This window comes from Ostrinia nubilalis, chromosome 26 (assembly GCF_963855985.1).
Source record: "Ostrinia nubilalis chromosome 26, ilOstNubi1.1, whole genome shotgun sequence".
NCBI lineage: Eukaryota > Metazoa > Arthropoda > Insecta > Lepidoptera > Crambidae > Ostrinia > Ostrinia nubilalis.
This window is the reverse complement of record NC_087113.1, coordinates 4,237,432-4,259,772: the sequence shown is the minus strand read 5'-3', so window position 1 is coordinate 4,259,772 and position 22,341 is coordinate 4,237,432. Positions and strand designations below refer to the sequence as shown.

Sequence of the window (22,341 nt, the reverse complement as noted above, 5' to 3'; positions counted from 1 at the left end):
AACTGCAGAATCTGATGCTTTCGACACAAGACCTCTCGTTTGTTTCGAGTGAGTTAATGTAATATGGAACCGACTTTTACAATTGTCTTCTGTACCTGTAGACAATATGACATTAGAATTCGGACTGACAAAGTCGTAGCATGTTATTCTTAACCTAAAATTATTCATGACTTGTGAAGTGATCACGAAATTGAATGTTACTTTGTGAAAAACTTTGTTGCACCCTTTAATAATAAGTACAAATAATGTCAGTAAAGTGATTCATAATACCGCTTTATAACTCATTTAAATAGAAAATAAAAAAAAGAATCCTCCAACCCGCAGCAGTCAATTATAGTATAAGAACGAACCATTTTTAGCACTAATAACATTTTTAAACGCCTGATATAAAGAGAACATAACCACGCTGCAATTCTCTCTTAAGCAGCCTCTAGTTACTTAACAAGCCATTATAACACCGTTTTAAAGCCACACTGAAACCTTTATAACGCTCTGATGCCCACTAAACTCGTTTCTCGAGTTTTTAAGATGGATTGCTCTAGTCAGCACTTTCTCCATAACGTTCAAAGTGTACAAGTTGAGTAAGAACTTTACATCGTTCGGGAATAGGTTTTTCAGTGAAAACGATTTGAAAGTTTAAAATCTTCGGGTCTGTTCTACAAACTTTAATGACTGTTATCAGTACCTAATGTTTTTTTTTTTTTTTTTTTTTTTTTTTTATGTGATAGGAGGCAAACGAGCAGATGTATGTACGAGTAATGTATGCTTTTAGATGGAACTTTAATATAGAATACTAGCTTTTGCCCGCGGCCTCGCCCGCGTGAAAGTCTGTCACAGAAAAACTTTCGCGTTCCTGTTTTAAAACCGGGATAATTGCTATCTTATGACTTTTCTTGGGACTCAAACCATCTATGTCAAATTTCATTAAACTCGATTGAGTGGTTTTTAGGCTTGAAAGCGTAACAGAGTACTTAAGAAAAATTTGAACGCCTACGATTTTATGATGAGCAAAATTACAAATACGGTCAAATTTCTGCTGGTTTAATAAATTTTTTAAAGGTTTTACGTGAGTACTTATATTATTAGATATGGGCTATCGTATGGTATGGTAGATGACGGTTTACCAAGTATAAGCAATTACCTTGCTACTTTATTTCGTTGTATTAAGGACAAAAGTCCGTGAAAGAAACTTTGCTTGATTAGAATAAAAGGTGTTGCATAAAAAGTTATACATTTACTAAGACCCTTTTTCAAGCAAACCTTTTCCAGAAACATAATACCTACCTAATTACTACCAAAAACAATTTTCTCCACGCGAACAATCAATTTTCGTTTTTATCTTGATTTCCACGAAGTATCTGTAACAACTGATACTATTATTAATCACTAGACCCAAACTAATGAACCTACTCGTAATAAATGCAAAAGTAAGTCTGTCTGTAACCTTTTCATTCTTAAACCAATAAACCGATTCAGATGAAACTTGGTGTAGACATTTTTTTAGGCCCAAAGAAAAACAGGATAGTTTTTAACCCTGTTTTTAAACGGGTGCAGTACTTTTCGTCTTCTTCTTAGTCGGGCGCTCTTATCAGAGTGGTCGTGGTTGCGCTGACGAGGTACATGGTGGGGTGATGTCATCTCCGAGGGTAGCTCTCCTGGCGATGTGCTTCCATTTCTGACGGTTAGAGGCGTCGCGAGTACACTGGACCATGGTGGACTCAGTAGCCTTTGATGGCGTCTGTATGGAGAGACTTCGATGGAGAGACTGGTAGTTCAGGGCCAGAGATCACGCGGTCGATCGCCAACCCGCTAAAGCCTGGTCCGTGAGCACGTAGAATCCCGTCCAATGACCCCAAGCTACCCATCCCTATCGCTCGCGCGTAATTATGTTGCTGTCGCGCTCGCACACTCACTGAGGGCGCCCGTCGCACAGTCGCGACAGCAACATAATTACGCGCGAGCGATAGGGATGGGTAGCTTGGGGTTTGGACGGGATTCTACGTGCTCACGGACCAGGCTTTAGTACTTTTCCTGTGACGAACCGGTGACTGAGTTTGTTCCGGCGTTTCTTCTCAGCACTTGCCATAATTATGTTTGTCTCGAAGCGCTGGTAGGGCCCAAAAGATAAGGAGACCTGTAAAGTGCCCCATAAGGGCTACCTTTCTTTTCTATTTTTTACTACATTTTGACGTTCATAAGTGCCACTTGTGGTCTAAACTAAATAAATATTTTTGATTTTGATCCGAAACTCTCGCGGATAAAGCCGTAGGCTTAAGCTTGTGTTTAAATAATATTTATCTATCAATCAATCTATTTCATAAATTCATACTGAACGTGTAAAGACCTGAATATACTCGTTCATTTTCATAGCTAGATGCGCATAGTCACGTGATATTGTGTCATCCATCATCTGCCATCGGATTACGCTGGAATGCAACGGTTACTGGCACCTAGTACGGAGAAGATACTTGTACTAGTTCCGTGGAACGCTTTTCATTGCGCTTCGAATAGTTCAAGCGAGTATCACCCGTATTCACAAACATTACTATGAGGTCACACAGTGCGCGTGGATGCACAGGATAAGACACGAACCAGTCACAAAGCTTTATTCAACGCTGTGCGTTCGATTTACTGCTTCACTTAAGCAAGCATCATTTGTGAATACGAGCTCAGTGTACTTTTGAAATGTGGATTCAACAGTTTTTTATGGATTTTACAGATGACTAATAATTTTACCCAAAAACTACTGCTGCTGCACTGCTTAAATTCAAATTCAAATTCAAATTCTTTATTGCTCCAATGTTGGTATATAAAAGTACGCTTAAAACCTACGCTTGCCATGGCTGGAAGACGTATCGTGGGCAGGCCTCCTACTAGGTGGACCGACGATCTGGTAAAGGTCGCGGGAAGAACCTGGATGCGGGCAGCACAGGATCGTTCATTGTGGAAAACTTGGGGGAGGCCTTTGTCCAGCAGTGGACGTCATTTGGCTGAAATGAACAAACAAATGAACCATATCTTACGAGTAAAGTATGTAAGTACAGATAAGGCCCGCAAGCGTAGGTCTTGTAAGCCAAGTTTCTAAGAAAACGATTCCCTTCTATGTAAACATGATTAGCTAACGCCACATCTAAAGATAGATAGAGTTAGTAGGCTCGATCCCACCACAAAAATAACATAATCATGATCATCAGATCATGTAACTCCACTGTAGAAGCAAGACGGGTAAAAATTTTACAAAAATAATGTGTTTTATTTTATGCAACCCATCCCAGGGAAAAATAAAATAATTACATTATTGGTCTTTATTTGTTACTGTACTCTTACAGATATTTAGGTACTAGCCAATTCACTGAGACTGTGAGTGATATAATTTTGTTCAAAATCAAAATCAAAAATAAATATTCAGTTTAGACCACTAGTGGCACTTATGATCGTCAAAATATTATTATAGAAAATAATAAAAAAAGAAAAGGTATCCCTTATGGGGCACTTTACATGTCTTCTTATCTTTTGGGCCCTACCAGCGTTGTTTAGTGTAGTATTTATTATATTTTGTCTATCTAGTATTAACATAAGTAACCAGTTTTTTCAGTCAAGTGACATTAAAATACAAAACTAAGCACAAAACTTTATTTTAGTAGGTATACCTACTAGATACACTTCAACTATGGAAAATCTATGAATTATTTTTGGCGTGTGTTTACGCGTGAATATTCCTGGTTTGTATACAAATCGTTAAATAGCATGGTGTGATGAATTCGAAGATACAATGATGGAAATCGACGATGGAGAATAGCCGTATTACGCGAGAATGGGCCTATTTTTGTGAGCCATTCTTGTTTGTAAGATATTATAAGAGAAAATTCGTTCGTTCGTTTTAATTAAAAGCCGTCCCATGCAGGATAAAGGCCGCTCATATGGATACTAAAAAATAGAAAGACACGGGTTTTAACGCGACATTTATGATTGAGTTACATTATGTTCTCACGGCTTGACGTTTCGGTTGCTATGCTGCAGCCGTGGTCACAAGCAGACATTTCCACAACGATTTCCATAACGGTCAGTCCTACGCTGCCAGTATCTAGGCGCTTCTTGCGACCTTTACCAGATCGTCTGACCATCAAGTAGGAGGTCTGCCCACACTACGACTTCTGGTAGGTGAGAACTTTTCTTTCCCAAATGGTAAACTCGTACCGATAAAAATAAAAGGCTGACAAAGGTGACCGCGTTTCTTCCGCCATTTCTTCTCAGCACTCGTGAAGAAGCGGCGGCAATCTGTATTTGGAACGTACCTATAATTATATGCCCTAAAAAGGGCTAGAACTTGAATCTGACAGATAACTTTACTATCATTATGAGACATTGTAAGTTCGTTCGTTCGTTCGTTTCAGCCAAATGACGTCCACCTGGACAAAGGCCTCCTCCAAGGTTTTCCACAATACACAGTCCTTTGCTGCCCGCATCCAGGCTCTTCCCGCGACGTTAACTAGATAAATAGTATGAGAGCATTATAAAGAAAACAGTTACACAAACTATAAAGAATGAAGTATTACAGCACTATCAACATAACCATTAACGTTGTCATAAGCACGGAATAGCATATTAATTAAACGCCTTATTGCTATTTATTGGGCCACAATAAACCGCCACGGTAATAAACTGGCGATGGCTTCGATGCGGTGACGAACCGACCGTCTTCAAGATGGCGGCACACGGAACGAAGAGAAGATGGACGTGACATATTTTTATGCCATACTAGCTTTCCGCCCGCGGCTTTGCCCGCGTGGAATTTTGTCTGTCACAGAAAAACAATATCGCGCGCGTATTTGCTCACCGTTTAGACCTACCCTGGACTGCGACAAACATTTTAAAACCAAAATCAGCTCAATCGGCCCAGCCGTTCTCGAGTTTTAATCTGACTAACGAAGATCAATTCATTTTTATTCATATAGAAGATAGATAGATTGTATGCGGAGGAGAACCAAAGTGACTGACATAGCCCGCAGAATCGCTAAAATCAAGTAGCAGTGGGCGGGGCACATAGCTCGAGCCTCGAAGAGCTGATGGCCGCTGGGGCAGGAAAGTTATTGAGTGGTGACCACGAGCCGTAAGACGGAGCGTGGGCAAGCCTCCTACTAGGTGGACCGACGATCTGGTGAAGGTCGCGGGAGGTGCCTGGATGCGAGCGGCGCAGGACCGGTCTTTGTGGAAATCCTTTGGGGAGGCCTTTGTCCAGCTGTGGACGTCTTTCGGCTGAAACGATTGTATGCGGGCGACAAGCCCGTACACTTTCCCCTTGAACCCCTCACCTACCGATAACATTCGAGTTGTTACAACCGTACCCAGTCTACCCTACACTAGCGTACCGCCTCCGCTTCGCAGGAGTAGCAACAAACACTAAAAAAAAAAGAATTAAAAAAAATAAAACAAAAAATCAACATTCAAAATGGATAGCACCTAACTGATGAATTTCAATTGCACTAATTACCAAAACAATTCATTTTCCATGCCCACAGGACCGGTTGTGGAAATCCTTGGGGGATGTCTTCATCCAGCAGTGGAAGTCATTGGCTGAAACGAACGAACAATTCATTTTCACTTTCTTAAGACAATCAATCGTGATTGCACGGTGTTTTCCTTAATTTCCTTAATAAACTAGCACCTCCACTCTTCATCCCTTGGGAACTACAAATGGCAGTGCACGTCGGTCTCTAGGTATTAATCAACAGGAATCGTTCATGTCTCGCGTACTAACAATGTAATCCTGTTGCCAAAACATCTCAGGAATTGGAGCAGGATTGACGCATCATGCAGTATTTGGAATAAGTTTGGGGAAATTCATCATCATGATAATTTTATCATCATTAATTTCAGCCACAGGACGTCCACTGCAGAATATAGGCCTCCCCCAATGACTTCCACATCGCACGGTTGGTAGCGGCCTGCATCCAGCGCCTTCCTGGTATCTTTATCAGGTCGTCGGTTCACCTTGTGGGTGGACTTGGGGAAATTCATGTTTTACTGTTGCGTACCATAAAGGCTAAATGTAGCTGATCAATTTAATTACTTAAGACCGTATTAGGAACCTACTTTTTGCGATAAAAATCTTGTTGCCAGGACATGACTCAAGCTGCCCTAGTGAGATTGACGGTCTTGAAGAAAATTTAACAGTAAATGAGCCTTAGCAGTATTGGTCAGACAGAATACCAACCAAAAAATACAGTTTTATTAAGAACTTAAAATAAATAAACATAAATCGTATCTTGAAAGTCCTAAAAGAAAAGCCAACGAGTACATACATCACCAATCTATATTGGATCTATTACAAACAGAACGAGTGATCGGCGAACGTCAGCGAACAAATGCGAGCAATATTATGCTCGCGAGCATTTAGCGCATTAGCGCCTAGAAACCCCTATATTATAGTAGGTATAAAGCCCGGTCCGTGAGCACGTAGAATTTTGTCCAATGACCCCTAGCTACCCATCCTTATCGCTCGCGCGTAATAATGTTGCTATCGGGCTCGCACGCTCACTGCGGGTGCCAGTCGCACAATCAATATAATTATGCGCGAGCGATAAGGATGGGTAGCAAGGGGTCATTGGACAAAATTCTACGTGCTCACAGACCAGACTATAGAAGGAAAACTAAATAAAAATACCGCGTCCACCCGAACTTTCACAAGTGCTCAAAGAGCAGTCTGTAGGTATTAATCAAGGGTGGATATCGCGGGCATGCCCGGCGTACTAACTCTCTAATCCTGTCGCCAGGACATGTCTCGGCCTGCCCCAGCGAGATTGACGATTTTGAAGCAATTATTATCTAAAATAAATGAATATAAACATAAGTTATGTTTTTTTTTCATATTTAACGATAGACCAATGACAACATTGCCAATCTAATTTGAATAAACAAAATAAGTGATCGGCGAACGTCAGCGAACGAATGCGAGCAACATTATGCTCGCGAGCAGTCACTAAGCGCATCAGCTACTTAGACTATACTAGAGTATAAGGGTTCTATTACAGTCTGGAGGAAAATAAAAATAAAAATACCACGTCCACCCTTAAAGGTTCGAAGGTCTCTAGGTATTAATCAAGGGTGGATATCGCGGACATGCCCGGCGTACTAACTCTCTAATCCTGTCGCCAGGACATGTCTCGGCCTGCCCCAGCGAGATTGACGGTCAAAAAGCAATCGCTAATAAGTGTGATTGCGACCAGGTGCGATTGCGGTCAAATACCTACCTTAATAAATAAATAAATAAAAAAGTATCTAACATAAATGAATATAAACATATCTGTATCTTGACAATCTTAACGATAGACCAACGAAAACATTACCAATCTAATTTGATCGGCGAACGTCAGCGAACGAATATTATGCTCGCGAGCAGTCACTTAGCGCATTAACTGTCTCAAAACCCACATAATACAGACCCTGTCTGTACCACACAGATTGTGAATTAAAATACCGCGTCCACCCGAACTCTGACAAGTGCTCAAAGGGCGGTCTCTAGGTATTAATCAAGGGTGGATATCGCGGGATGCCCGGCGTACTAACTCTCTAATCCTGTCGCCAGGACATGTCTCGGCCTGCCCCAGTAAGATTGACGGGTGACCTCTTGACAGGACTAAGAGTATTTGCCAAGGAAAGTAGGTTACATTTCTATATTGCTGAATTTGGGACAGGGTAAAGAATGGCTAGATGTATTGTGAGAGAATAATTTTAAGGGAGGTGGATTATAAGTTAATTTTATGGAAATACCACGATGTTTTCTCTTCTTATAGCTACTAAAATAATGCTTTGTCTGTCTTTATTAATTAAGTAAGTAAGTTATAAAAACATCATTTCATTAAGATAAAGAAGGTCGAACATTGAATAAAAATCTGTCTTCCAGTTAATTAAAAATTCAATATTTTTTATGAGAAAATTGGTCATGTTTTATCTGATCTATATTTTATTTTTGGAAGTTTAAATGGTATTTTGGACTCTATATTTAATTTTAGTCTTCAAAGCAATATTAGTGTTTTGACTTAGTCCTTAACAACGTCTTATTTGTAATTTTTAATTATCTTTTTTTGTTGTTCAGTTTATTTATGCTTTTAATTTTAATCCATTACTTGCTTTGTTCACTTGAACCTACCTGACACCAGGATCATGTACTCAGGTCTTATAAAATCCAAGAATGATGGTAAAAAACATTGTTTATCCTAACCAAAGATATTTTAATTAAGTAGCACCGGAGAATCATGAAATATCCGATGTTATGGGTCGCCACGTGCTTTTTATGGGACCATGAACGCCATGGTAAGCATAAAATAGGTATTTAATGGTAACCGCGTGTGATGGTAAATTAACTATAGTAAACATTAACTAATTTTACCACCATTTTATAATGTATGCTTTAAACCGTTAAACATTATGAAAACCATAAAATCAAAACTATGAAGGATTTTATAATAGGTAACGGTTTCATCGGTTTACGAGTATAAACTACAAAATAATGGTTCCTAGCTATTTGCACATTAAGCTATAATTTATTTATTTATTTATTTATCTATCTATAATAAATTACTTACTAGATACCTACATATTATTTATTACCACCTCTATATTACTACCTATATTTTGTGAAACATTAAAAGTTACACCCTAGTTGAACTCTGTTTTAATGGTTCAACTATTGTGTAACTTTTATTATTAAGGGGGTAAAAATCCCCGCCGTACCTTGAGCTATTTTGACACTAAATTTGACTCGTATTATTCGAGTAATATTGGTTAATTATGGCAAATTAATATTATGCTAAACTCGTTATGCTAAAGTGTATTATTAATAGGCAAAATACAATATTATGCTAATGAAAGGGATCCTAAAAATAAAAACTCTATGGGTTAACAAAATAAATAGGTATTATACTTACAATTCACGTAAAGATGGGATGAAACGAAGATAACCTGAAACAATAAATGGTAATTAATATCGCGTTAATGTTAAGTAGGTATTAATTAATCGCATTAATTATTATGCCGTTGCTGTAATTTGGGAGGAATAAATCTTCGTAAATTATAATAAGCCGTCTAATTGTTGGTTTTGGATGAGAGATGAGTATTGTTGTATGAAATTAATATGATTAGAAGTTTATTATTCTTAATAGCGGCCGCCCGCGACTTCGTACGCGTGGTCCCATTTTACCCCCTTAGGATTTGAATTTTGCAAAATATGGAAAATGGGAAATTTCAATTAGGGATGTTATGGATATGTAGTTTCAGTTATGGATACGGTTACGGATATAGAAATAACATTATACCGGTTTCGGTTACGGTTACGGATATTTTTTAATTTTGGATATCCGAAAGTTTCGGCTACTGTTACGGATATCTGTGTTTTAGAATGTAATTTGCAATAGTTTTCCAACACGGTTCATTCATGGCCGCACACTTTACATCAAATATAAAGTAATAAAAAAATAAAAATTGATACTAGATGGCATTATAAAGGTAATTCAGGCTGTTATGCCTTTACATTTACAAAAAACAATTAAAACTGCCTACATACGAAACTATCCGAAACTTTTAAATCGGTTACGGTTACGGTTTCGGATATTATTTATTTCGGTTATCCGAAAGTTTCGGTTACGGTTACGGATATCCATAACATCCCTGATTTCAATATCGCCCGGTTGGTAGCGGCCTTGGGCTATTTGGTTAAAAATATCTCTAATTTTATACATAAGCCTCTAGTCTTCAGTCAATGTGGACATACCCTAGACTAAAGTAGTCCTTTCCAAAGTTTCCAAAACATCGTGTTCAAACTTGAACGCGTCCAATTACCCAAACATTGCCTTTCACGCATAAAAATCCTTTTTCCAACTCCTGTTACATTCAAATGACACCAACTGGGTTCCCCGGGGAGTGAGCCATCGGCCTAGTGTTGTTTAACTTAGTATCGATACTATCGATAAAGTATTTTGATCAATGCTATTGATGACGACAGTAGTAATTGAATTAGATAAGCATCTATAAGTTACATTCGTCCGATACCATCGATCTATTGGATGTAGAAAAAATTGATAGTATTGCCATTAACAGTAATATTAATAGTGGCCCACCCCGTCTTCACACAGATAGGTATTTTGATTTATAAATTAAAATAATGTTCATAGAAAAAAAAGCTCTATAAAGCTCATAGCAGACTATCAACTCTGAAAGGGATCAACACCGTCTTGCCTTTCGCAAGCTGTCATCGCCTTTCGTGCGCTGTCAATTGCGACTTACGAGGCGAGGCGTTATGTTACGGTTAGTGTGCGTTGAAGTATGGAGTTTCATACAAAGAAATAATATAGATACTGACCGCTTCGAGTTGATACGGTTACGATCCCTTTCCGGGTTGTTAAATGTGTGTGAAAGAAGTTTTCAAAGCGGTTCAATAGTTACGGAGCCTATTCAATACACTTACAAACATACAAAAATGCAAACCTTTCCTCGTTATACTATTATTATAGTTAAAGGGCTATCGAATACTATTACAATATCTCATATCACACATGGCAATAATGTCGATATCCTGTATCGATGCTTTCACAACACTAAAGGCTTCTTGATTTGAAAATATTCGCAGAAATATTGTAAGTCTCTGTTGAGACATTCCGTGAATATTAATATTTAGAACTCCGAAAGGGGAAATATTTTGATTAAATTGTTATTTGAAATCCAATGAGCTATGCATTAATCAAATGGAGACAAGTCAAATAATTGATTCGCTTTGTATTTTGTCTTGTCTGTTTTTCTTGTTTATAGATACCGTTTATAAATCAAGAACTGCTTGACTGATGGACCGATTTTAATGATCTCAGATTTTTTTGTCTCGTCTTCGCCCCGGATAACAGAATAATAATGGAATTATTGAAAAAAAAAACCCGGACAAAATGATCACATAAATAAAAACGTTTTATATTTGATTCCCTTCATCATCATCATTTCAGCCACAGGACCTCCACTGCTGGACAAAGGCCTCCCGCAAGATTTTCCACAACGACCGGTCCTGGGCTGCCCGCATCCAAGTTCTTCCCGCGACCTTCACCATATCATCAGTCCACCTAGTGGGAGGCCTGCCCACGCTACGTTTTCCGGCCAGTGGTCGCCACTCGAGAACTTTTCTGCCCCAACGGCCGTCGTCTCTACGAGCTATGTGCCCCACTTACTGCCACTATACATTGCTTTTGCTCTATGAGATTATATTAAAACTAGCGGCCGCCCGCGACTTCGTACGCGTGGATCCCGTTTTACCCCCTTTGGGGTGGAGTTTCTTAAAATCCTTTCTTAGCGGATGCTTACGTCATAACATCTACCTGCATGCCAAATTTCAGCCCGATCTGTCTAGTGGTTTGGGCTGTGCGGTGATAGATCACTATGTCAGTCAGTCAGTCACCTTTGAGTTATACAGGATAGAATTTTGTAATGCCACCTGGAGGGAAAGTACTCTTAATACTGTAGATGGAAAATTTTACTCAAAGAAAACATTCCTTTATTTTTGAAAAGAAAAAGAACTGCATTCAAAGATTTCTGATTTTTTTTTCGAAAATTTACCACCATAGCATATAATTTTCTGTAAACAATTAAAATAATTTGCGATTTTATGGTTTTCCTTTCATTTAAATTATTAAGTTTGTTAGAGAGATTTCATCCTTATACTTAACCCTAACGGTCGATGCAATAAAAATACAGGGTGTAATTTTTAACAGATTTTAGTTGGTTCGATTCCCGGGCGTGGCGTGGCAAGCATATTTTTGGAAATCTTTGAATTCTATTTCTTTTCAAAAATAAAGGAATGTTTTCTTTGAGTAAAATTTTCTATCTACAGTATTAAGAGTACTCTCCCTCCAGGTTGCATTTCAAAATTCCACCCTGTATATATTTAGATTGTGTACTAAAATAATTCAAAATACAGTCAAGTATGTGTACATTGACCCTAACAAAAAACGTGTGTTTCACGTGCCCTTATCGATAAAACACTTTTATCTCAAATTGCTTCCGTCATCCGAAATGACTCCGTTCATCCCATCTTTCTTCCATAGTTCCCTTTATTACTATCCTTTAACGTTACATAAATCCCAAGTTTCTTATCCCAATATTCCCGTATCTTTATCACCGAACTTAATAATACCAGAAATAGTGTTGCGCAATTATCGATAGTAACTAACCTCGAGAAGTATTGAGCATGTCGACAGTAACGACATGAGTGTGAAACTGTGAACAGTATCAAATTTAAATTCAAAATTATTTATTGTGAAACAAAGGTGTTTACAGATATTACGTTGTGATAGTCTCACTATGTTTCCCCTGGTTGGCATACAATAAGTCACTAGTCGTAATGGTTTATTCACACTAGCCGTTAAGTATCGTGAGCGCTTTAGGATCAATATTATTCGGTAACCTGTGGACCCCAAGCGATCGCATGAGATTTGAAGGGTTCAAGTCATCTTTTTTTTTTGTATGTGACTGAAGGCAAACGAGCAGTAAGTGATTACCGCCGCCCATAGACACCCGTAGTCACAGGGGCGTTACAGGTGCTTCACCGCGGTCTTAGGGGCTACGCTTAGGGTTAGTGGCAATATTATCGATATTTTAAGTTACGTTTAGATAAGTATATTATTGCAACAAAAGCTGTCAAAAATAATTTATTAAACCAAAATCTTTTTATTTATTTCTAGTCTTGATACATTGACTCGTGGAAAAACTATCGATACTGTTAGTTTTTCCGTTACTATCGTCTATCAATAAACAACACTAGCCCGAAGTGATTCTGCCAGAAGAAGCGGAAGTAACTAGGAAATCGTGGAAAACTTAGGGACGTGTATGAACCTTTTTATGGAACTATGACCGTTTGGAATTTGTTCAAACTTTCGATATTACTTTTTTGTACCACGATTAGAAGCGAAGTTTTTCATGTACATAGCTGGTTATGCGTTCCTTTGGTCCTTGCATCAGCGGGGTTACTTACTCCGAAACGTTATCTAAAGTTTCGAATCTTGCCATCCCTCTCACACAAAGCAAGACGCCAGCTTGAGCGACGGTGACAAATAGACAAAGGTGACTGAGTTTCTTCCGCCACTTTTCAGCACCAGCCCATTTATGTTGTCCCGAAGTGGTGGTAGGGCAAGCTATATTTGGGACGTGTATAGTGCCCTACAAAGGGCCTATTATTATGTACTGAATAAACTAATTTGAATTTGATACTTCGGTTACATCTTGAAGCCCTTTGAATCAAGACACAATAGGTAGGTACTTAATCAATAGTTACGCGGTCTTATGCGACCGCTTGGGGTTTGATGGGGTAAACAGCCCAAAGAGCTTGTTTCCACGGATACATTCCGGTTTTTATAGGATCAAGTTTAGATACGTGTTTTAATTAAACTCACTCGAACATCCCGTTTTCAGTATCCCGCAAAAAACTTTAATTCTAATTTCAAACACGTCATGATGTGTGTTGGAAACACACTGGATTGCTGTGGAAACGAGCGAAGCTGTGGGCAAAAGCTATTTAAGAATAAAATAAGTTATTAATGACTTCCTTTCATTTGTTTTGAATAATAAAATTTGACTGAACTAAGTCGAAACTGAAGGGTAAATCCAAAGTTATCTAGGATTTAGTTGATGATAAACGAGCTTCAGTAAATACAGCTGATTTATGACTCATGAAAATCATGAAGCTGTAAATCTTTCCTGAATTACCATCAGTCAGTCATGCCACAACTGGTATGCATGAACTGATGCAATAAAATTGACTATAGGATTATCTACGTATACTTTGGATAGAAAGGTTGTAGTGTTCTTATTGAAAATCAATAGTTTTGGAAGCGCAAGTTATATTTGGGAACTGTACATATAGGACCAGTGTGCTTACCATGAGTTTACATCAGGTGTGCTCACTAGCGACTACGTAAAGCTTCAACCAGACCAACGCGTGCAGATCGCCATCATTGGCGCGATCAAAGGCCAATGACAGGTCACGCGACCCATGACAGTCCGCGCGACCTGTCACTGGCCTATGATCGCGCCGTGATCGCGCCGTGATCGCGCCGTGATCGCGCCGGCGATGGCGATCTGCACGCGTTGGTGTGGTTGAAGCATAAAAAAATGACATTTAAATGTTTGACAATTTGAATAGTTTTCAAGAACTAAAATTTTCAGACATTTTTTTGACGCACTCGCTAGCAAGCACACTAATGTAAATTATGGTGAGCACACTGAAACGCCTTTTTTAGAAACAAAATTTATTCATTCATTAATGATGAGAGTTCAGTCTTTATTAAATCCATTTTTTTTCTACAGTTGCCTAAAATTGACCAAATCCATTGACATAAAGTCTATCTCAAGCAGTCGTTAATTTAATTTGGTATTCGAAGAAGAAAAATGGTTTAATCTGGAAAAAAGAAACTTTCAATTAACTAACATTCCGTCTAGACGTCTGGCAATACCATCAACGAATATTCCAGAATGAGTTTCTAGTTAAAATATTTTCTTTAATAAATATGCGTCTAATATGTTACTAAAGACATAGTAATATACAAACACTAGCTTTATATTTTATTTATGAAAACCAAGCAAGAGCATGACCCTCTCTTAATTACTAAGGCAAATTGAGGACTTAGCTGGCCACGTTTACATCCACGGCACAACCATGATACGGCTTTGATCTTTTTCCCCTCTGTGGTCTACTGGTAAGACCACCTGCTTCAGACCCAGAGATTCTGGGATAGATTCCCAATGGGGGCAACATTTTCTGCTCGGTTCGGTTGATGGTAGTCCACCTGGCTAGCTACCACCATCTTGTCTAAGTCTGTCGCCATAATAACGTTACAGTATTGTTATGATCCGGCAGTTGTGAGGTATGATTGCCAGTCTTTGGTTGAGGATTCCAGGTTTTACCTTCGGCCTGATCGTCACTTTCCATCAGTGTGCTTAACATGAGTTTACGTTACGTGTGCTCGCTAGCGACTGCGTAAAAAATGATATTAATTGTATGACATATTGTGTAGCGCCCCTAGCGGCTACTTTGTGAGATGCAGGCCTTTATCTTCCTCGTTGTGGATAAAAAAAACCTTCCAAAGCCCAAGTGAAACAGCGGGAAAAGGCTAGTATACACAATAATAACCTCTTTTAACGTCCAAATATGAATTCACTGGAAACCTTATCCTTTTCTGTGTCTCGAAACTGACAACCTCAAAGGAACATCTTCGAAATGTGGAAACTAGAGGAAATGTAAACCCGGAACTACACTTAAAGTGAAGATATTATTGTCTTTTATTTGGAAGCTAGTTTTGCCGCGAACCTATGCGTGATAATGGTTTGAATATTTTTTCCCGTCTTTGCAATATTTTTCATTGATGCCAAAAACCGGTGCCTCGTCAGCTCAACCACGACCACTCTGACAAGATTGCCCGACTAAGAAGAAGTGAGCAGTATAGGACATCCACCCTTATGGTGGACTGAAGACCTCATCAAGATAGCAGGAAGGCGCTGATGCAGACCGCTCATTATGACCAACCGGTCATTATGGAAGTCATTGGGAGAGGCCTATGTTTAGCAGTGGACGTCCTATGGCTGAAATGCTGATAGTGACTGTAATTTAAAATCAAAAGGCACCAAAAACTATTACAATCATTTTAGTATCTTTAGCCTCGCTTACAGTGGCGTTGGGTCTTAAAAAGCGAAAATATACAAAAGGAATGTCGTGACATTACAAAGAAAAATCTGATAAAACTACATGCTTTGTTTCTGAAAAAGATTTTAGCCACGTGTACATAGAAATGACAGTCTTTAATACGAGGTGCTTTTATAATACTAGGTATACGAATAATCACCTTCATTGTTTGAAGTATATTTGAATATTTGATTTTTTTGCAGCAAGGTTCTGGAGTGGAGGCCACGTACCTGAAACCGCAGCGTGGGACGTCCACCCACAAGGTGGACCGACGACCTCACGAAGGTAGCAGGAAGGCGCTGGATGCAGGCCGCTACCAAACGGGCGATATGGAAAACATTAGGGGAGGGGGGTTTGTTCAGCAGTGGACGTCCTTTACGTATTTGTTTTTTTTTTACAATACTAGTAGCTTTTACATGCGGCGTCGTTCGTGTTTTGCTCCTCCCCGTTTCTTTCCTAGGGGGTGAATTTTGGGAGACACCCACCAATGAGTGCATTTAACTGTGATGGCAGTGCGTACCCTATATTTCACGAGTTTTCTTTCCCTTGTACCTCGAAATTCTCAAAAATTAAGTGTAAAAATGCAAGTAGAAGTCACTTGGTGGTTAACTAACGTAAGATCATACTTCGTCCAGCGCTTCGGACCATAAAATCAGTGAATTCGTACGTTAACAGCCCACAATGAATAATGTAAAAGAACGGAGTCCGAGCAAGCATACCCAAAGTGAGATTTATAGGGTAAGTAACTCCGCAAAATACTGAATGGTGTGGTTACTGCGAAAAAGCGGGAATAGTGATGTGGGATGGCGATATCGATAATTGCGTAGGTAGATGATTTTTTGCAATTTGTAAAGTGAAATTGGGCATAATCATTTGATGCATTATGCACTTAATTACCAGCTGTATAGCATACTAGCTTTTGCCCGCGGCTTCACCCGCATGAAATTTAGTTTGTCACAGATCGTCATAAATTATAGCCTATATGTTATGCTGGGCTATAAACAATTATACTGTAAAGTTTCATCAAAATCCGTTCAGTAGTTTTGCGTGAAAGAGTAACAAACATCCAGACATCCATACAAACATTCGCATTTATAATACTATAGTAGGATTTTAACTACGATCGTACCAAGTTTTTCTTTTACTTTCAGTTTTCTAATAATTGTTCAAATACAAGTGTTGTGTGTTGACTATAATTTGAAGGGCGAGCAAAATGCCATGTAACTATCGATAATTTTCAAGTCTTCTCAAAATAATATACAATGCACAAAACTACGTCTACAATGCACAAAAATAAGTGTCGCGTTCACTAAGTTCCGTGAGATGTACATTTATTTTCTGTTTTATCTACAGATGAGTGTTATAGAACATGATCTATCGATATTATTATACATTACCGACAGTTCGACATCACTAAAAGAACTCCATTTTTGTAATTTACGACTATTCTATTTCTAGTCTGCTAGGGATTGTTTAAAAATAGTCCAGTTTAAAAGACATAAAAGTTTGTTGAGAGCATAAATCTTGATTAATGTACGTAGTTTTGTTTGTGGAAAATGTCTGGTTACCTGTATCATTGTGGAAAATTTATTTGGTGGAAATTTTAAACAATGTGCAGTTCTTTAAATTATTTCAGTTCTTTAGTTTGGCGGTTGTAAAATGAGCTATTTATATGAATATCGTTAGCTAGATATTTATGTAAACACAGTGACAATTTATGTATTGTAATAGAAACTTTTTTGCTATTTTACGTACTATTTAAGATGCTAAAATGTGTAGCTTGCTTGACTTATCCAGTGGACTTAGGTAGGATGATAAATAATTATAATCTATATATTATACAAATAACTCAAAGGAGACTGACTGACTGACTGACTGACATAGTGATCTATCAACGCACAGCCAAACCACTGGACGGATCGGGCTCAAATTTGGCATGCAGGTAGATGTTATGACGTAGGCATCCGCTAAGAAAGGATTTTACGAAACTCCACCCCTAAGGGGGTAAAACGGGATCCACGCGTACGAAGTCGCCGGCGGCCGCTAGTAAAAATATATTATTGGATATTTCACACTGAGTTATCGAATCCAAAACTAAGCAAAGCTCGTCCTATGGGTACCAGACAACGGTTAAAACATACTTCTAAAGTAAATTAACTAAAGTAAATCCTCAAATAAAAAGAAATTACAGTTATAAATTAATTTTAAACTTTTGCGTTACATAATTTAAACAGGCTTTAACGAGAAAAAGATACTTAGAAAAGACTTAAACAATAAAAGGAAACCCTATAAGAAAATTAAAAATATCTCAACGTGACCGTAATAATTTAGACCAATTACGCGGTATTTTAATTTAATAGGCTTATTGTATAAGCTCTTATTCCTGAACTTTCATTGTTAGGTCCTATACAAAATCTTTTTTACAATATTAATTGTGTTTCTTGCTTTGTAATTTATTGTCCCGGTTAAATTAAAAGACGATTAGGAACTTTTAAAGATTTTGAGACTTTTTTGTGGTTGTTAATTTAATTTTAGGGCTGAAATAAGAATCTACTCGTACTTTGAAAAACGATTATTTTCAATTAGCTACTTAATTTATTATATTCAGTATCAATTATGAAACCCCAGACTGTGTATTATAATTACTAATTATTTAATGTTAAAAAAGATAGAGACTGAGAATTTTGGTGAGTTTGTGTATTTATTTGAAAGTGTTTAATCATTTGAAAGGTTCATTTGTACATTCATCATCATCATCATCATTTCAGCCATAGGACGTCTTCTGCTGAACATAATGCCTCCCCCAACGATTTCAGTACTGGTCGGTTGGTAGCGGCCTGCATCCAGCGCCTTCCTGCTACATTTTTAGGGTTCCGTAATCCTGACAAGGAACATTTATAGTTTCGATATGTCTGTCTGTCTGTCTGTCCGAGGTTTTGCTTGGAAACTATTAGCACTAGAGAGCACTTGGCAATTTTTTTATTTAACAACAAATGTAATAAATTGTCCTTTATTTTATCAAGGTAATTTTATACATCTCAAGCGAAACCGCGCCCTGAAGCTAGTCAACATGTTTTTGAATATCCCAGTCCTTTATCCCTTCCTTTACATGGAGACTGTAACTCGTGTAAGAATTTCCTTGAGGCTATAATTAAATGTAACCTCATTCACAATTGTGCAGAGTGCTTACAGCGTTCTATTCAACCCGTCCTTTTCTGCAGTGTAAGGTAAGAAAGAGAGCGAGGACTTTACTTCTACGAAGATTAACTAAAATTGAGTGAATGAAGTCGTCTATAATGTAATGTTCCAAAAAACAACGCGGGCCCAACTGCTTGCTGAACCAAGGACTCACTATGGGCCTCATAAGAAGGCTCAAGGTCACCCAAAGGGCAATTGAGCGGGCTATGCTTGGAGTTTCCCTGCGTGATTGAATCAGAAATGAGGAAATCCGCAGAAGATCCAAAGTGACCGACACAGCTCGCAGAATTGCTAAAAACAAGTAGTGGCAGTGGGCGGGGCACATAGCTCGTAGAGACGATGGCCGTTGGGGCAGAAAATTCTCGAGTGGCGACCACGGGCTAAAAGACGTAGCGTGGGCACTGTGGGCAGGCCTCCTACTAGGTGGACCGACGATCTGGTGAAGGTCGCGGGAAGAGCCTGGATGCGGGCAACGTTCATTGTGGAAATCCTTGGGGGAGGCCTTTGTCCAGCAGTGGACGTCATTTTTGGCACCAACTCCGAAGCACTATTTCTGGAGTTAGTTTTAGGTTTTTTACTTGAGTACATATTTTCCTTATTTCTCCTAGTTTTGATCACAAAGTTATGTCATTGTTATTTTGTTATTCATAAAAGAACTAATCTCCAAACATACCAAGTCTAGTTTCTAAGTACACCGCGGACCCTCGTCACTTGGGCACCCAAATCAGAGCCCAAGTCGTGTGGGCAAATGTTAGTCTTCAATTGATGTGTTTTCTATCTCGGGTTACACACATTTCAAGGCTTTCAGTAGATATAAGTACTTGTTATATAGAAGTGGAGCTTAGGAAATGTAGATTTTGCTAAGTTAAACCTTAACTTCGAGCTCCTATATTCTTCTGATTAATTTCGTTGCGAGTTCAACGACAGTTTAACTTTTAACCGGGACAAACTTCATTTTCACTAGTTGGGTTTTTATTGGCGGTCAAGCTGTAGATCCTGGCTACACAGGAGTTGCAGCAGTGGGAACGAGAGTATAATATCATAAAAGTCTGTGCTCAGACTTAAGTCTTTTCCAGTAATAAGAATTCAACGTAATTCAATAGCTACACCCAAACATGTCAGATGCAAATTCAATCAACACAACATTGTGTCATCGTGTCAATTTGTGTCACGACGCGCGTTGTAATAACACGATGTTGTGTCTGTGAACTACGACGTCCATCATCCAAATTGACAGCAAGAGTCGCGTTGAGTCTACATTAAATGATTTTTCTAAGAAAAAACATATTTTCAACTTATTTGTGAAGTAAAAGTTACTTAAATAAATTGAGTTGGGTTGGGAAATGCCCTATTTTTTCCCTTCTTCTTGTCGTGTCGACAACAAACCTACAGTGTGAGCCCAGAAACTCCGCTACAAGAGTGGCGTTGTCAGTAGCATGAAGCATTCATTAAATGTTCCTGCGTGCAGTTGTTTGGTCATGCAGGGCACGACATCGTGTGCTTCATCGACTGGGGAACTTCCACTGGGTACATAATTAATTTTCCAGCCATCCAAGAATCCCCACTTGAACAGTCTGATATTTTTCCCTTAATCCTGGTCTTATTTTACTCTGATTTCTATTGGCCAATTTGGGTGTCACGAACTATGTGACGCTAACTGTACTTCACGCGACTTCACCAGATCGTCGGTCCATCTAGCGGGAGTAGCTCACACTACATCTTCCGGTTTGTGGTACTGTAGTACTGTAATACTTAAACAGTTGAGTTGAAACAGATGTAAAATTGAATTTAGATTTAGATTTAGAATTGAAATAAGTATTATAATAAATTATACTCATTTCAATTCCAAATCCACAAGTGTGAGGTTATGCATACATGAGTCATCCCCGCTTCACTCCATAGGCTGTGTCACAGCAATGCCTCACGTACACACAATCCAACCTGCTCGCAATCATGGTCAGGATGCTGTTGCCACTACTCCGGACCCTGCGCACCAGGGATGCACATTTTTTGCGCATTGTGGTAAAAAAGCAGTTGACCCGTGCCTCTGCAAACATCCCTGACGCACTGCAGAAGCGGGGCAGTCCCAACAGCACCCTGAATGCATTATTGTACTGCACCCTTAGGGCATTGAAGGTTTTTTGAGTGTATCTAACCCACAGGCTACACGTGTAGAAGGAGGTACAAAGACTTAAAGACCTGGAAACCAAACTTTACACAAGAACAACATATTATCATATTTCAGGAGGCTTCCCTATATTTGCGTTTTTGGTGGTTCTGACATTGACTATTTACGCAATTTTGCACTTTATAAACAAGGAAATATGAACGAATACGCGTTAAGTTGATAGAATCTATGTGCCACACCGAAGCTTCTTTCCGAAATACAAAATTATAGAGGTTCAGTAAGCTCATCCTAAAATAAATGAAAGTAAAGCTTTTACAAGTAAATTAGATTTTTGTACTCATCATCAACTCGTAGCGTAATATCAAGTTTATAGAGCGCTCCTCTCTAATATAATATGGCTATCTATACTTATAATAAATCTGTAGAGAGGTCAATTCTGTATATGAAATATATTTTCAAAATAATTATCAGGGGGTGATTAGTGATCGATACTGATGCCAATAATGCAATCAGTAAAATTTTTGTCTGTCTGTCTGTATGTTCCTTATAGAAACAAAAACTACTAGACGGATTTTAACGAAACTTGGTACAGTTATTCTTCATACTCCTGGGCAGGTTATAATAGTATACTTAGGAATTCCTACGGGAACGGAAATTAGCGGGAAAATCCTTTTGTATGAAAAATCTAAACCGCTTAAGTTAGACGCTTGAAATTTGACATGCAGGTACCTTAGTAAACTTAAAGCTTAGTTACAATAGGATATTGCAAAATTCCCACGGGAACGGGAGTTAGCGGGAAAAAACATTTGTATGAAAAAATCTAAACCGCGTAAGATAGATGAAGGGGGTAAACCGCGACTCACGCGTACGAAGTCGCGGGCGGCCGCTAGTCTAACAAAAATATTATTTGAAATCAGACCAGTAGTTCCTGAAATTATTCAACGAAACAAAAACAAACAAAATCTTCAGTTTAATAATATTGATATGCATAGAATAATGCATTTACAGTTAGTTAAAATATAACTTGGAAAATATTTACAACTTAGAATTTGTTTAATCGTCTATTAATTTAGGCTTTACAGGGTGAAAATGAAACATTTTCAGAGAAGTTGTACACAAGAATTACCAATTTAGATCGTTTTTATCCACAAAGACGCGCCCTACCAATTTTTGGCCGAAGGAAGCGCGGGGTGCGGGGAGTTTGATCCGAGCAATCCGAGCGTCATTATTGTAGTGTGCGTGTGCACTCATGGATGATTTAGCGTGTACCTATAACACTCAAACATGAGCGGAAGAATGGTGGGTG

General features: G+C 38.6%; 1 protein-coding gene across 3 annotated transcripts in view; it reads right to left on the bottom strand.

The window, feature by feature from the left end:
* The window catches only part of LOC135084469 (sex peptide receptor), a 482,468-nt gene that overhangs the window by 263,748 nt on the left and 196,379 nt on the right, over positions 1-22,341 (bottom strand). For all 3 annotated transcript variants that reach the window (XM_063979248.1, XM_063979251.1, XM_063979249.1), the window contains one exon: positions 8,928-8,961. The gene's annotated coding sequence lies outside the window, so the exon portion shown is untranslated. The remainder of the gene's footprint in view (positions 1-8,927; positions 8,962-22,341) is intronic.